The sequence below is a fragment of the Macrotis lagotis genome, chromosome X (assembly GCF_037893015.1).
Source record: "Macrotis lagotis isolate mMagLag1 chromosome X, bilby.v1.9.chrom.fasta, whole genome shotgun sequence".
NCBI lineage: Eukaryota > Metazoa > Chordata > Mammalia > Peramelemorphia > Peramelidae > Macrotis > Macrotis lagotis.
In genome coordinates, this window is record NC_133666.1 from 28,532,743 (window position 1) to 28,545,894 (window position 13,152).

At 43.6% G+C, this 13,152-nt stretch overlaps 1 protein-coding gene and 1 long non-coding RNA gene across 2 annotated transcripts in view; one reads left to right on the top strand and one right to left on the bottom strand.

The window, feature by feature from the left end:
• The window catches only part of LOC141502221 (uncharacterized), a 49,367-nt gene extending 43,870 nt beyond the window's left edge, over nucleotides 1-5,497 (top strand). Inside the window, exons 2-3 of the long non-coding RNA XR_012472452.1 lie at nucleotides 2,094-2,222; nucleotides 2,658-5,497. This is a non-coding gene — a long non-coding RNA (uncharacterized LOC141502221). The remainder of the gene's footprint in view (nucleotides 1-2,093; nucleotides 2,223-2,657) is intronic.
• GPC4 (glypican 4) overlaps nucleotides 1-13,152 on the bottom strand; it is a 141,100-nt gene that overhangs the window by 110,463 nt on the left and 17,485 nt on the right. The gene's annotated exons all lie outside the window — the stretch shown is intronic.

A 13,152-nucleotide genomic window follows, 5' to 3' on the forward strand; every position in this document is an offset into this window, starting at 1 on the left:
CACAGGGGCTCTTACAAGCAATAAGAATTTGTAAGTAGATGCTTCCCACCACATAACATGTCAATTGTGTTCAGGAACAGAGCTGAATTGGATTTTTAGTAACCTTTTGTATAGTACCAATCTTGAACTGGGAGGCAGAGGACCCGAGTTCCAATTTTGCCTCTGCCATTTCCCATAGGACCTTCGGCAAGTCCCTTAACTTCTCTGGGCCTCAATTTCTTCCTCTTCTGTAATTCAAGAGTCTGGTTCCTATGAAACCAAATGAGTTAGGAAATGTCCTCTAAACTGCGGAAGATAGTATAGATGGCCAACATTAAAGCTCTCAACCTCAAAATTATTTTATTTCTTTTAAAGTTGACATATGATGGGACAAGTGAAGAGAATCACTATCCCCATTTGAGAGAGATGAAGCATCACATACACTTCACTCTCAAGCAATTTATTGCAGGCCAGTTCCTCCCATTGTGTACCATGTTAGCTGTTTCTGGAAATACAGCTAAATAAGGTTTGGGTAACCCAGGTAAGCACCTGTTTCCTGCTCTCAGTTTCCCTTCTAACGCCCTTTCCAATTTCATCTTCCCACATCAGATTCTGAGATTAGTTAGGCCTTGGGATTTTGCCTCTGCCTTGATGGCTAAAGCCAAGTCTAATCACCAACCGAAAGTGCCCTTCTTCGACCACAAAGTCTTATAATGCCAAATAATTCTGCACATCTGCTGTCAAATCATGATTGCAGGTGAAGGTTCAGACTTAGGCGACTTCTGGAAGCACAGGATATGGAGGCCTACAATGAGAATTCCAGAATGCTGCCTTAGCGGGTACTGGTATCACCCCTTCATTTTAGACATGAGGAAACTGAGGATCTTGAAAGGGGCCCAGTAAGTCACCCAAAGTTCAACAGGCAATAAGTGGAGAAGCTCAGATTCCACAACCAGTCCTAGGCCTTTTAGCCTTTCTCCACTACTATAATAGGCATTCCTAGGCCTCCTAAACTTTCTCTACCACCACAGTAGCCAGTCCTAGGCTTCTTAGCCTCTCTCCACTACCATATTAACATCCAGAGTTTGCTGGGATTAGGATCGTGCTTGAAACCAAAGGAGGAGTAAGCTTTCAACAAAGATTCATAGCAGCCCATCTCCATGAAGCCAGCACTGTGAGCATTCCCATCAAATCGAGGTCATTATAAATGCTGCTTAAACTAAGGCTTCATTCTATGGGTGCTGTCCCTCCCTACCACTCCCTCTCCAGCTTCATTCTGTCAAAATAAATCTACCAGATGGAAAAGACCATCAATGATCATTTTATTAAACAAAAGGAACTTTAGAGAGGGAAGAGAAAGAATGAAGAGATGAGAAAGGGCTGCCAAGGTCAAAATTAATCATTACAAAAAGAGGAGGAACATAAGGTCAGTTGGTTCAGCAGAGTTAAGGAAAACCACTTGTGGGGTAGTTACAGGAGGTAAGCAGAAACATAAAATAAAAAATCCATGACAATGCAAGAATCCTGATGTGAAGATATATGCAAAAGTGGGGGGGGTGTTGCCTAGAAAAATTCTCCACTCCTCCAAAAAAAGAAGCCTACAATTCTTGAGCTTTTTGCCGCACCATAATGGCAGATACCTTCACAACACCCCCTCTCCCAATAAAGTCTGTGAACTGTCTGTCTTAAATGTACTGGCTGCTCAGATCCTTGGTCCTTCCTTCCATTTGAGTGATTAGGAGGAATTATTCATTGGATTACAAACCAGAGTGAGAAAAGATAAAGAACCAGGGGAGAAAGGAGAAGAGAATGATTGCATCCCGCATCTCTGAGCTAGGAGAGAACTCAGGTCACTTAGTCCAACTGCATCAGCGAGACCCAGAAAAATGAAGTGATTTACCCAAGATCACCCAGGTAATAAACATCAGAGTAGGGATAAAAACTTAAGTTTTGTACCTCCGAGTTTGGTGCACTTTCCGTGTGACTACATTGCCTCTCGGACCTTTATGGGGCACTAGACAGAGGCTGGAAAACTGTTCAAGTGTAATGTATGTGTGCTCATAAACTCTAAAGGGCTATGTAAATATTAATTATCACTATGATTCTCATTATAGCCTCAACTTTGCCTGATAAACTGGGAACTCTAAGTGAAATGTCAAGACACCAAACACAGCTATATAAGGTTTGAACTGATGCAAAATGAAGAAAAACAGAATTTGGAGAATAGCCACAATGATTACAAGGTAAATGAATTTCATAGCAAAGAACACAAATTCTGATTCTACATATGTCTAACTCTGGTTTGAGAGGGTTAATGATGAAACACATTTCCCTTCCCTCAGTAGAGGTGGTGGTCCATGGGTGAAAATAGGGCATATTGCAGTCACTGGCAGTTTGTTTGATTTAACTTTTTCTTAGTTACAAGAGTTCTCTGGTAAGATAGGTTGTTGGGAGGTATCTGTGGTGTAAAATAAAGCAAAGAGAAGCAATATAATCCTACCCCCAATGGGAGGGAGGAATATGGAGGGGAAAGGTGGAAAGAGTAGCCCTAAGGGCATGATCAAGTCAACCAGAAGGTGAGCCAGGTCAACAGCAGGTTACTTCTTAAGGACTCTGGGGCAGTAGAATGTGTTTTGGGGTCCTGTCTGATACTGAGTCTTCCAACTGCTCAATCCCAGACACACCCTGGCACAGTTTCTTGGACGTTCCCTAAATGAAACCAGCATCACTGCCACCCCCTCCACAACACTATCTGAAAAAAATGGAGACCAGTACCAGCACACAAAAATCTACATCTATTCCATTGTCTGCGTTCTCTTCCTGGTCCTGACCCTGTTGGGATTCAAGCTTTGGGAGAAGAATGGGACTTCAGGCTCCTACCAGCCCAGCAGGGAAGAAGCACTGGGTTCAAGAACAATGATTTTCTCAGGCCTCAACTATCCCCCCAAGGAGCGGCTTATTTGAGCCCCCAAATCTACCAAGGCCGATATTTGGGCCTGTCTGGTACGAAAACCCACCCACCAATCAGTCCCTTTCAGTGGACCCATGGACTGCCATGCAGGACCCCAGGTGTCAAGGGCAAGAGAAAAGTGAGCAGGGGTGCTAGTTATGTCACCCTGCTGTGACTGTGACCTTTTGATGTCGATTTATGGATCTTAACCTGAGGCTGGCCACTTCTCCTTTCTATTTTGTTTGCAGCTCCTGTCCTCCTACTATTCAGTCCTTGCTTTTCAACCTGTCCTATGCAGCCAAGACCCCAGTCTCCCCAGTATGCCAAGGATTTCTTGTGGAGCTTGGTGCCCCCACTGGGGTTAGGATGGGCACAAAGGGTTTATGCCCCCTTTCCCCTGGAGTAGGGAGAGGCAGAGACTATTCACCCTTCCTAGAGAACTTACTGCACCTCGGCCCCCAGCCTCAGGTCCATCTTTCATACTCTTCCTTCCCTCTCTATGTTCTGAAGCCAACTGCTCTCCCTGGATTTCTGAAGTCAGGAGAATAGTTCTTTGAGCTCCTAAAATAAAGGCTAAGACATCTATTCCACTGCCAGGATGGACAAGTTCTCTTCTCTTGCATCTGCCCTGTCCTGTCAATCTCCCTTCATCTCTCTTCCCTCATGCCTTTACTTCTTCTTCCATCTAACTCTGAGGGAGGGGCTGCTTTAGTTGGACTTTTGGGGTAGTCTGGAGTCAAAAAGAAAAGAACATTGGCAGAAAGCTAAAGAAAGGAGCCAAGTCTCTTGTGTTCCCCTCCAACTAGGAAGGGAGCAAAGGTTGAGTTGCCAGAGGAACACAGTCAAAATCATGACTATGACCTTATGTACGTCTTTGGGGCTAATGGGTGCTCATTCAACTCTGCTTTATTTTCCTCTTTTTAAAAAAGCTTTCCCCTATATTACTATGAATTGGCATATTTGCAAATGGTGGGGGGGGGCAAGCCTCCCTCTACTGGGGGTTACCATGCACAAAGTTTCCCAGGTTTCCTGGGTGGGGGCTCTGAGTCAAAAGAAGAGAGACAAGTGAGATGAGGCTACACAAACTGTGGCCTAGGAAAGTAATGCAACATTACTGCTCTGTACAAATCATTTCTTGATTTGTACACATTTCTTGTGAAGAATTCTTGGAAATATGGTGAGACTTTTATGGACCGATGAGAAGGGAACTAACGAAAAGTGAGAAAAGAACAGGCACAGCCACTATCACATAAATGAAAGAGCATTACAACCAAGCCAAGTTGCTGTGTGACTGAAGGGGTTGATTTTGGTCCTGAGAAGAGACAAGGATTCTCCTCTCCCTCCCCTGCTCCCAAGGCTATACTATTCACTTCACTCTTTTCTTTGTTAGATGGGAGGATTCAGTGGGAGTGGTATGCTGAAAAATGACTTAAGATAGAGATTAAAAGTATTAATAAAAAGGATTTTTTTTCTCCAAGACAAAGGGGAGGGGAAGAAAGAAAATAGCCTAAAATCCAGAGAGAAATGTTGCTAAATACAATAATTGAAACATAAGCTCTAACTGCCTTCATTTTAGTCTGGTTTATTTGGTCTTGCTTTATTTTCACCTGACCTTTCCTCAGTAAAATAGTGTTTCCAGACACTCCCCTCCCAAAAATAAATAAATAAAGAGTGCTGGACCTGGGAGACTTTGGCTTGAATCTCAGGACTACCACTAAGTCTGGCAGGGGAAATGTGTGATTAAGGACTTGAACAAGTCATCCCTGAGTCTGAGCCTCAGTTTCCTTCTCTGGAAAAATGAGAGTAATCAATTTCACACTACCCACCTCTCGGAGTTATTATGGGAAAGGGGCTTTGCAAAAACCTTAAAGAAATGTGAGTTATTATTAGCAAGAAACACAATATCTGGGGCAATTTCTAGTTAATAAAAGGCAGATTTCCAAGCAGCATTTTAAAAACAGTCCCACCTCAGGAGGTCACTGGAGCAAAGCCAGAAGCCTCAAGCAGAACCAGCCCCAGGGAGAATGCAGAGAGCAGGCTTGGCTCTACTCCAGATTTCCCCCACTGTTCAGAAATTAATAACGCCTGCAAATTTCCTTTTATTCTAAGTGATCAAGTTAGATCAGCAACCAGGGGTTCCTCATATTAATATGGTCAATTACAGAGAGGCCAGAAACAATGGGAGGGGCAAATGGGGTGGAAGTAGAGCTTGAAAGAAGGGAGCAAGCACATGGAGAAAAATTAAATCAGATGCAGAGGACAAAGCAACCTGATGATGGGGACTTCGAGGGGCTCAAGAAAGATCTAGGCTACTTTATGCTTCGAAATTAATTTAAATGTAAATCATCACTAAGCCAGTTCAAGTTGTTAAGTTTCTAATAAAACATTTTTTTAAAGACCTCTCTTTTTATTTTCAAAGTGCTGGGACCTGGAAAGAGGGAGTTGGGAAAGGCCCTTAAAGATTATGGAAGAGCTTATTTGTAATTAGCCTATCAGTTGTTTACATAAGAGATTCTGTAATTAGCATGTTGATTGTTTGTATGCAAATGGTCTTCTAAAGTGGGTATAGAAGGGGGAAAGTGTTAAAAAAAAATCCTTTCCCCCCCACCCCCACCCCACCCCAATCTCATTACACAATTCCTTTGCTGAGTAAAGCCTTTCATTATGGGCAGAACAAAGGTAAACCAGCCCAGTCCCAATTATCACAGGATTTTATAGTATTCTGGTCCCCCTCAGCACCCAGCCTTATAAACAACCTTTATAGCTTTCCACATAGAAAGCAGGGCTGATGGATTCCCAGCTGCAATTGTCCCCATTGAGGGAAGCCGCATCTGGAGCCAAGGCAACCCTTTAGACCTGAACCTACTAAGTCTGGCCAGAGACATGGTCTTGGGATGAGAGCAAGTCGACCTGAGCCAGGGATTTTTTTTTTACCAAGACAAATGGCTCACCAAAATAAGAGTACTTTGAAACTTGGTCCTGGTTCCCCAGGGGAGACAGATGGTACAAATGGTATCCCATTTTACAGATGAAGAAAGTGAGGCTCCAGGGTGAAGTGACTAGGCCCCTGGTGTTCTGACTCTAAGCCTATGCCTTCTTTGGGCTGCTTGTCAACTACTCTGTAAGAAATTAGTTTCCTTTAAGGTATGTTGCCACTTTCAACTGGTTAATCTTTCCTGGGGGGGGGGGGAGACAGGGGAGAAGGGGGTGAAAGACATAGGGATAGAGAGATAGGAGAGTATCAAGGAAAAACAGAGACAGAGAAAGAGAAAAAGAGGAGAGAGACAAGAACTGAGTCAGAGAAAGAAAGCAGACACGGAAACAAGAAACAAGGAGGGAGAAGAGACTAAGGCAAAGAGAAACAAACTGAGAAACAGAAACAAGAAACAAAGAGGGGAGAGAAATTAAGACAGAGACAACAAACAGAGGGGAGGGAGAGCCCAAGACAAAGAGACAGAGACAGAGCTACAAGCTGAGGGAGAGACAAGAGACAGAGAGAGAGAGATTAAGACAGAGACAAAGTCAAAGAGACATACAGAAAGGGGGGAAAGAGAGTCAGAGACACAAAGAAAGGATGATGGTCTTTTTATGGATCCTCTATAGAAGAATTTATACAAAGACATGGCAGAAGGATGAGAAAGCATGGGAGGGCTGCTATCTGAAGCAGTGGAGAGAGTACCCACCCCAAAGGAACCATTCAAATTTCCACAGAGAGCCTCTTAAAATTGCATTTTACTCTTCCTTTCTAAGGAGGCCTTGATCTTTAAAAGCTTTTGAACATCAATACTCAATTTAATGACTCCACCCACCCAGTAAAATCATTATGCTTCTCAGACAATGGTCTTTGCCTCTTCCCTTGATGATTTATTAAATTTATAAGCCCTGCTCAGATTGCAAGGGAGTGCCAAACCCACTTGGTGTGTTCGCCTCCCATCTGTGTCTCTCTCCCTACCTGTAAGGCAGTAGCACCTCCAAAACTGATTCCAGAAAGAAAGTAGAGCAAAGTATATTCACCACTCTGAAGAGGCCTGGGCCAACCCTGGGATTTTATCAGAGTTTCCACAGCCATCAGTAAATGAATCAAGAAGACAATACAATGATGAAGGAATTGGAATACTCTATAATTATAATAGTCAAGTTTGGTCCTGAGAAGAAATGAATCCCTCCCTTATTTACAGAGAGAGAAAATGGAATGTTGCATATAATGCCAAATTTGCTGGATGCCTTGATTAATTTTTCTGAATGGGTTTGCCCTTTTTTTGTCTTCTTTATAAACAAGTAATGGCTCACTGGGTAACAAAGGGTAAGGAATTCACCCCAAAGTGAAGGTGATGTGAAAACTTTTTTTTTAAATCAATAAAAGGGGAAGCTAGGCAACACAGTAGATAGATCACTGGCCCTGGAGTCAGGAGGACTTGAGTTCAAATTCAGCCTCAGAAACTTAATTTCCTAGCTGTGTGACCTTGGGCAAGTCACTTGGCCCCATTGCCCTGCAACCGCCCCCAAAAAATCAATAAAATTTGAAGTTTAAAAAGAATGAACAGGTATGGACATCTAGAGTAACAAGGAGAGAAGGGGGATGGGGAGAAAGGGTTGGGATGTGAGTGATGAAGAAGAGGATGGACTGTGGGGGGAGAGTGTCAGATATAACACATTTTCTTTTTTACTTCTTGTAAGGGGCTGGGATAAGGTGGCCTGTCTGGGACCACAGGGCCCAGTGGTTGCTGGGCCTAAAAGGTGATATGTGAGCTTGGGGTCCCTTGGCCCCAGGGCCAGTGATCAGTCTGCTGTGCCACTCAGCTACCCTACAGCACATTTAAGAAGAGGGACAGAGTGAAAGGTAAGAGAAAAATATAGTGTATGGTAGTGGGGATGTACAAATGGAGGGAGTTGTTATCAGCAATGGCAATGGTGGAAAAATATGGAAGTAGCTTTTGTGATGGACTTATCCTAAAGAATGTGATCCACCCTCAACAGAGCTGGTGGTGTTGGAACACAGACTGAAGCACATTTTTTTTATTATTATCATTATTATTATTATTTGGGGGGTGCAGGGCAAATGGGGTTGGGTGGCTTGCCTGGGGCCGCACAGCTGGGTGATTATTGGGTGTCTGAGGCTGGATTTGGACCTGGGCTCCTGGCTCCAGGGCTGGTGCTCTATCCACTGCACCACCTGGTCATCCCTACTATCATCATCATCATCATCATCATCATCATTATTATATTATCTTATATTGGGTCTTTTGGGGGGGGTTGCAAGGTAATGGGTTTGGGGTGGCTTGCCCAGGGTCACATAGCTGGGTGAGTGTTGGATGTCTGGGGCTGGATTTGGGCTTGGGTGCACCTGGCTCCAGGGCCGGTGTTCCGTCCACTACACCACCTGGCTGCACCTATTATTGTTATTATTATTATTACTATTATTATTAATTTTAATTTTTTCTCTTTACTTTATCGCTCATGCAGGTCTATATTTTGGGGGTATTATGTTTACTCTTAAACAAGAATATTACTAAAGTAATGTATAAAAAATTTGTACAAAAATAAGAATAAATAAAAAGAATGAACTAGATAGAAGTCACTTGAAAGATATGAAAAATAAACTTAGGATGCTCATAGCTACTCTTTTATCAGATGCTAAACTCATTTTTTTTTTAGGTTTTTGCAAGGCAAATGGGGTTAAGTGGCTTGCCCAAGGCCACACAGCTAGGTAATTATTAAGTGTCTGAGACCGGATTTGAACCTAGGTACTCCTGACTCCAGGGCCAGTGCTTTATCCACTATGCCACCTAGCCGCCCCTATAAACTCATTTTAACTTAATGAAAATAAGGGTATATATATTCCTACCCCCTACCCTCCACCCCAAGTATTTTAAACATCTCAAAGCTATCATTGAGAGGCAGTGTGGTATAATGGAAGGAATGCTGAATTTGGCCTCAGAGCATCTTGCTCTGCCCCATACTACCAGGGTAATTTAGGGTTTGTTCACCATTGAACTTTTCATGAATTTTCAGAAAAATCCAAATGAAGGCAAGATAATAGCTGGAAAGGATCTTAGGGGCCAGGTAGTCCAACTCATTATACACAGGAAGAAACTTCCCCGGGGGAAGGAGAAGTGATTTGTTCAAAGTCATATAGCCAGGAAGGAAGAAAAGGAAAGAGAGAGGGAGACAGGGAAGAAGGGAGGAAGGAAAGAATAAGGAAGGGAGAGAAAGAAGGACAGGGAAGAAGGGAGGAAGGGAGTTGACACAGAGGGACAGACATATGGACACAGAGACAGTAAATGGAAGGGGAGAAAGGGAACAAAGTAGGGAGGGAAAGAGAAAGGGAAGGAAGGGGACAACAATACTTAGTCCTAATCTCCTCCCTGAACATGTCTTCATTCCCACCGGTCTGCTGGACTTCTCCACCTGGATGTCCAGATGACACTTTAAACTCAATACATTCCCACTTCTACCCCCAAACCTACTGTCTCCTACCATCCCTTTCTCTGTTCAAGATACTACCATCTCTTCTCTATCCCTCACCCCTAATAATCATTTCCTAGATTGTACCAATTCTAACACCACAAAATGTCTTCTACCTATCTCTCCACACAATTCGTCACTTTTTAGGTCTTGGTCACCTTACCCCAAACTATTTTCTGGCCTTACTCCTATTACTAGCCTCCTTTGGTCTTCCTGTTATGAATCCACACTTTAGAAGGGTCCAAACAATAATCTATGACACACTCCACTGCTCAAACCCTTCAGGGGTATTCTCCTTTATCTCTAGAATAAAAGAGAAACTCTTTGGTCAAGTAAATAGGTTAAGGACCTCCACAATGTAGCTTCTCAAGCTCTCCTCCCTCTTCCCTCACCCCATTCCAACTGTGTTCAGCTTTGATTCTCACTCTGGTCCTTCATACGTGGTGTTCCCATTCCTGCCCCTGGAGGCAGGGATGGGACTAGGTCTCACACTTAATAAATGTTAGCGGAACTGATGTCGTTGAACATATAATGCACTTTTGGTCATCCACTAACCCAGCGACTTACTTAGTACAGCAGACAACAAAGGTGGTTCAGCACAAGACCTAATGACAAGAGCAGTCCAACAATGGAAACTAGCTGCACTGCCCAGTCCAAGAAATGTTCCAGGAGAGGCTAGATGATCACCCACCTAGGAGGCTGTACAGGGGGGTACTGCTAAGAGCTTGGACATTGAGTCAGTAAGACCTGACTCTGACCCCATCTCAGATAATGACTTGCTATATGATTCTATATGATCCTTTGCCATCCAGTCTCAGTTTTTCTACCTGTAAAATGGGGTGGGGGTGGTATGGACTCAGTGGCCTCTAAGGCCCCTTCTACCTCTAAATCTAGGATCCTCTGAGCCTCCAGAGTCATTCCAAGTTTCAGATTCTAAAACTTCATATCTAGAGTCTATTAAATATCTGTCCTATGTGTGCAGATTTCCAAAAATCTTTGAAATTTTTTATCTCTAACCTAAAAGGGCTATTTGTATATCAAATGCTTCCTATAGTTTTTCATTACAATTAGCTTCTAAGAAGAAAATAAACTCAACCCCAATTTAACCCCAACATTAATTAAAACAACAACATGGAAGAATCCTAATGATGACTTCTAAGGAGATGTCTAAATACATAAAATCTTTTTTCAGTTAATCCTCCCATAAAATTCTTGCCCCATCAACTGACCCCCAACTCCCCCAACTGAAAAGAACTGTATACATTGACTTAATTAAAATCTCCCACAGGCACACACACACACACACACACACACACAAACACACCCTTACCTATCTAGGCAAATAAACCTAGCTAATTCAATATGGTCTAAAAACTCAGAACAAATTGACCAGGGCCTATCAAAGGGCCTCCTAGACTGCCAGATACTTTGCTGAGGATCCAAAGACAAAGGGAAGACAGTCCTGTCTCCAAGAAGCGTATAATCTACCTTTGGGAAAATAAGCAGATAGGTCAAGAGGAAATAAAAGTTAGATCCACATAAATGGATTCTAAATAAATAGAGATGAAATATAAAGTCATTCCAAGGATGATTCGGGCAAGGCCTCTGAAAAAGAGGACCCTGAGTGAAACATGGAAGGGAGTGAGGGGTTCCTAGAGGTAGGGCTGAGAACAGTGAGCATCCCAGGGATGGGGGACCCCCGAACAAAGACATGGTGACAGGAGGTGAAACTTCCACCTGGGAAACAACAGGTCAGTTGAGCTACAATGGAGAAAGATGCTCAATCAGCCTGACTGAAAAGGCCAGAGTGGCCCTGGGACAAACTTGTGAAACTTGGCAGCTAAGTCTCTAGTTTGTATTAGAGGCAATGGAGAGTCACTGAAGCTTGGGTTATGGATCACCTTGGGCAGTAGTGATAAACTGGGAGGGGAATGGATTGGACATGAGGGAACCTGAAGGCTGGGAGATCTCAAACACCTTTTTAAGGATCAGCTACTTCCATTTCAAAAGTCAAGAGCTGTGGGAAATCCACAAAAATAGAAGGTCCCTCCCTGATCTTTAAGGATCTTATTCAGGTCATTCTAAGAACAGACACTACCACCTCAAGGAGCTGGGATCTTATTGGTGAGCAAAATGCTGGGGGAGAGAGAGGAGAAAAGATACCAGGCTTCAACACCATCCCTGCCAATCCCTCCACCCTGGGTACACTGCCTTGATGAGTTGCTAGGCCCAGAAATCAAACACTTCAGCACCTGGTAGATAAGCCTGTGGTGACAAGCCTCCAGGAACTTGGCTAGGCTGCACCTTGGTCCCTAGGCTGTATTGGAAGCCTTTTCAGCTTGGAAGGAGCTTGTCAGAGCTTGCACTGGCCCTCTGGGCCCCAGGGTCACCTCAGGGCCCCAGGGTCATCTCAGATTCATGACTGGGACAGAGCTTAGAAGGAAGCAACAGGAAGAGGGTAAGCTAGGCTTTGGGAGTCAAGTATCCTCATCACCAGAATGAGGCCGGGAAAAAGACAGCAGTGGGGAGTATGGAAGGCTTGGCAAAACTTGCAGGAGGCTTTCTGGGGGGAAAATGTGTCTCAAATGGGGAAAAACCTGGCACAAGTAGAACACTGAGGAGAGCAATGAGCTCATGTACTAGACAATGTGGGGGGCAGCTAGGTGGCACAGTGGATAGAGCACCAGTCCTAGAGTCAAGAGGACGTGAGTTCAAATCTCAGACACTTCATAATTACCTAGCTGTGTGATCCTGGGCAAGTCATATAACCCCATTGCCTTGCAAAAAAAAAAAAAAAAAACCCAGAAAAAAACCCAAAAAAGATAAAAAAAGATAAGATGGGATGGCAAAATAGCACTTCCCCGTTACCCCCTTTGGGGAAGAAAGGAAGAGCTTGCTTGCCTCACAACCATGCTGGGAGGCATCCAAGGCCAAAGATTACTTCCATTTTAGAGATGACAAAACTAAGGCTTAAAGAGAGAAAGTCACATAGTTAATAAGAGGAAGAGGCAGGATCTGAACCAGGCCCCAGGACTCTTTTGTCAGTGCCAAGATGGCTTCTGAATGGGGAGGACAGAAGAGCAAAAGGGACCCATTGAAGATTCTTGGGGAACGGGGAGTGGCAACAACTCTAGTGCTATTTTCGGAATACAAATCCCATGGACTGATACGGGATAGATTACAGAGAATGATTGCAAAGACCATCAATCAAGGGGATCAAGGGTTTCCATTTAAGAATAAAAAAAAACCAATTTGCTTTGGAACACTGAGTCGGATTTCTTTTTCCTTACACCCCAGTGTCTACCATGGGCTAATAGGTGCTTAATAAAAACTTGTTGATTGAATGAAACCTGATTCAACAAGAGTACACTATTAAGTGGTTACTATCCACAAGGTCTGGTGCTGGTTATACAAACCTAGAAATCATAGGGTCCTGGCTCTACTGTCAGAAGGGACCTCAGAAACCAGCAACCCAACCCTCTCAATCCTTCTCCCCAATTCTAGCCCTAATTTCAGAGGAGGAAACTGAGACACAATAAGATCACATCAGGAGGCAGGATTCAAACTCTTGGTTTCCTGGATCTAAGTGGAACACTCCTTGCATGGGTCAGGGAACTCAAGCTGGAAGGGCTCTTCAGAGACCATTAAAATATCTCATGTTTTACAGATAAGGAAACCCAGGGAGGTTAAGTGACTTGCCCAAAATCATTCTAAATAAGCATTAAGAAAATAGATTTGAACCTAGAACCTCTGACTCC